The sequence below is a fragment of the Propithecus coquereli genome, unplaced genomic scaffold (genome assembly GCF_000956105.1).
Source record: "Propithecus coquereli isolate 6110/MARCELLA unplaced genomic scaffold, Pcoq_1.0 Scaffold77, whole genome shotgun sequence".
NCBI classification, from domain to species: domain Eukaryota; kingdom Metazoa; phylum Chordata; class Mammalia; order Primates; family Indriidae; genus Propithecus; species Propithecus coquereli.
In genome coordinates this window covers 3,865,236-3,869,518 of record NW_012153840.1, presented here as the reverse complement: position 1 = coordinate 3,869,518, position 4,283 = coordinate 3,865,236, and positions in this window count along the sequence as shown.

Below are 4,283 nucleotides of genomic sequence, written 5' to 3'. Positions count from 1 at the left end.
CCTTTGTGGTTTATCATCCTAACCCCACTCCCAGTAACAATTGATCTTTTTAGACCATTTTCTAGAATGTCATGTTAATGGACATACATAATAAGTCTATACAGAAGCATGCAGTAAATTGTCTCTTGTGTCTGGTTTCTTTGACTCAGCACAATACCTTTAAAAATTATGTGTATTGTTTTATGTATAAAAAGTTTCTTCTTTTTATTGCTATATAGTTTTCTATCATATAAGCAGACCACACTTTGATTAGCTATTCATCTCTCATTGGAAATTTACATTGTTTCTATTTTGTGGCTGTTTTGAAAAAAGCTGCCGTAACTATTATGTACAAATCTTTCTGTGGACATATCCATTAATTTCTCTTGGCTAAGTCCCCAGGAGTAAGATAACTGTTTCAAACAATAAGCTTATGTTTACGGTTATAAGAAACTATATTTTTCTGAAAACTAATGATGAACATCTTTCATATACTTTTTTGAGATTTATATATCTGCCTTTCTGAAGTGTCCGTTCAAGTTTTATGCTCAATTTCTTTGGTCTTATTGAGTTGTAAGAACTTTAAAAATATATATTCTAGACTGGGTGTGGTGGCTCATGCCTATAATCCTAGTACTTTGGGAAGACAAGGCAGGAGGATTGCTTGAGGCCAGGAGTTCTAGACTAGCCTGGTCAACAAAGCAAGAACCTGTCTCTAAAAACAATTCTTTAAATTAGCGCAGTATGGTGGTGCGCACCTGTAGTTGCAGCTACTTGGGAGGCTAAGGCAGGAGGATTGCTTGAGCCCAAGAGTTTGAGGGTGCAGTGAGCTATGATGATGCCACTGCACTCTAGCCCAGGTGACAGAGTGCGATCCCGTCTCAAAAAAAAAAAAATTATATAGTCTAGATAGAAGTACTTGTTAAACATATGTATTGTAAATATTTTCTCCCAGTCTATTCCTGTTTTTTTATATACTTAATGTACCTTCACAAAATCATAAAGTTTAAATTTGAATGACATTTAATTTAATTTTCTTATGTTATTTTGCTTTTGTGTTCTAGTTGAAAAATTTTGTCCACTCCAAGGTTACAAGAATTTTTATTTTAATTTTTTAGAAGTTTTATAGTTTTAGGTTGTATATGTAGATCTTTGATCCATGCAAGTTTATTTTCTCATACGGCATGAGGTAAGTTTTGATATTTATATTGTTCCCATATTGATATCCACTTGTTCCAGCGATATTTATTGGAAAAAATTTTCTTTCTTTATTGGCTCCCCTTGGCACCTGAAAAGGGCCCATCAAAGGAAATGGAAGAACACACAGGTGAGGGCTGACAGCACCATCTGGCCACGCTAGGAGGAGCTCTTGCGGGGAGTGGGTACACCAGTCCTCCTACACTGATCTTCCCTCACAGTGTGACATCTGCAATGATTCCTTGGAGTCTGGAATTCAGATGTACAGTAGAGAACAAAAAGATTTTTGCATCTCAAGCCACAAGAACTGTTCCTTGAGGATATTATAAAAACACTTCAAAACTTCTTATATTTTCATTCATTTCAAGCAGTGGCTCAACATCGTTCATTGCTGGAACATTCTTTGATATTCTTTCATGTGTGATATTTAATGTTGTCTGCTCTGGCATGCGTCAGTCTCTTCCAAATAGAAAACGAGGCATGAAGTCCAGTATGGCCGCTGATCAGTGTCACAGACTAGCGTTTCCTCATAGATGGTGGTGACCATCCCAGTGGCTCTTAGCTTTCCTTCCTCTGCCATAGTTTAGAATGCTCATTTGTGCTCTGGAAATATGTTCAGGAACAAGCAGGGGAATAAAAATAAAGGAGCCGATTGATTCATTTACAGATATGTGCTGCAAAACCAAATGAAACTATTTAAAGTAAGAGTTCTCATGAAAATGTTCAACCAGGCATGCAGACCAAACAAACGATTAAACTAGATATGCACAAAAAACCCGGAGTGAATTTATCAGAAAAGGCATGCCTCACAGACAGAACATAAGTTCTGCAGAAACCAAAATATCCACCAGAAGAATGCTGTTCTCATAGCAATATGGGTTTGCAGAAAAGACAAAAAAGGCTTTTATAGTCCCAAGAGGCATGCAAGCTCCTTTAACTAAGGCAGCCTTATAAGCACACCGGATACCAAATAAGCCAAAGAAAGTCATCAAAAGGAGTGTCTGAGAATCCGAGAGGAGATTCACCGGAACAGAAAAGGTGACTCATGGAATCAGAAAATGCAGAGGGCTCCTCATACCAGAGGCCTCGATCCATGCGAGGGGAGTTCCTTTTGTTGTCACTGTTTGACACCAGATAATGTTAACCTAATAACAGACAGAGACAGAGACACTCTGAAGGAAAATGATATTCATCTGGGAATGAGCACTGCAGCAGGAAATAGCATGGGCATATTCAGGAAGGTAAAGGAAGACAAGGGTTTTTAGAGAAAAAATGAGGTGGATGACATAAGTCCTTTTGAAACCATTACCTTTGGCTACGAGGATCAAAAACAAGTGTGGCATCAGTCTAAGTATGAACAGGCAGTTGCTGGGCAGATGTCCTCCAAGAAGTATTTTTTGTAAGAATTTGGTGGCCTTTGGGTTAGGTTGTGGTTTTTGCAGAGTTTTATGTGATAATTCTTGTTATCAGACTTATGTGCCTGAGATCTCTCCCTTCACAGACTTCTCTGGCTCTATTCTGTCAGGATCTGACACAGTGACTTCACATTGCTACTCACAATATTCACAAGAGAAACATTTTCCAGCTAAATGATCTCGATGTTGTGGTCTGGCTGACCCTCTACCTAAAATAACCAGACGTGACTGTTCAAACGCTAGTAAAAATTTTAATTTAAGGTCACTTGGAGTTAAGGACTTTTGTTCGGTTCCCAATTTCATTCTTTTTAGTTGTTTTTGGATTTCTTTTTTTTTTTGGCAACAGTTTATATGCTAGATGGGAGTCTCTGAATTAGTAAAATCGCTTATTAGTATTTCAGCAACTCTTGGAAAAAATTGTAATAATACTTTGAATTGTCTTCAGACCAGTGTAATCTAAGACGATTAGCCTCAACAGTATTCCACCACAGCAGAGTTCTTGACGCTTTCACTGCCGAACAGGAAGTAGCTTGTGCCCTAATTGGTGCAAAGAGTTGTTTTTATATTACTTATCAGGCATGGTTGTTCAAAATTTAAGAGACCTTAGAGACCGAATAGGAGATTTTAATCAGATAAGCACTGGACCTACCACTGATTTATTCTGTTGGTCATATCTTCCCTCCTGGGGATCTTTGGTCAGAGGAATTTTTCAATCCTTGGACATGATTTTCCTTATAGAAATTACGTTTGCTCCCCAGCTGCCATTTATTCTCTCAGGATTCTAAGTGCTTTCCAGAAGCCACCTCCATGCTAATGACGGTCATCAGAGTCAGACAACTCAAGGAAACCAGCACCGACTGTGTAATTGCTGACGGCAGCTTCGTGGATTTGAGTGTCAGTGTGCCCACTGATGATAACAACATCTACCTGTCTGTCCTTCCTGATGACTAGGTCAATAGTGGTAACTGAGAGTGATGCTATGCCATTTGGTCACACTCTCAGCTTTCAGAGAGGATGACCAAAATGGCAAAGCAGTTAAAGCAAAATGAAAATGGAGATCACCTGGAAAAGTGCCTGAGCTAACAAAACCAGTTAGAACATAACAAGAGCCTGAATCCTGCTTCAACTGCAAACATAAGACAAACTTAAGTTCAGTTATTTCTCGTAAAAGTTTGTTAGGCACGAACAAAACTTAACCTCAGCCAATCATAAGCAGCCAGGTAACATATGATGATGTCACCAGGGTCTTTCCTACAAGGTAAACTAAACAAAAAAAAGAGCAATTTTGTAACTGTAACCTATGAAATGATGTCTTTATCTTGCTTCTGCATTTTCTTCATAAGTACTTGCCTCTGATGGTGGGTCATCCAAACACTAATCTTCTTTTGGTCTGGTGTTCTCCAATTCATGACTTGCTTTTTACTGAAACTCTTTAAAATTTTATTGTGCCTAAGATTTTTCTCTTACAGGCAGAGGACCCTGGAAAATAACTGGGCGTGACTGTCGCCTGGAAAATGTCCCAATGTGTGAAGAACACTTAGTCCAAAAAGAAGGGTCTCCAGGTGGTATGCAGCACAATGACAGGAGTACATTTGGCATCTGAGCCATGTTCATCTCTCTCCAACATCCCGAGGAGCCCACAGCTTCCACCCTCAGTGGCTTTCATTCTTGGAAAAGTCTCAATTTCCAGGT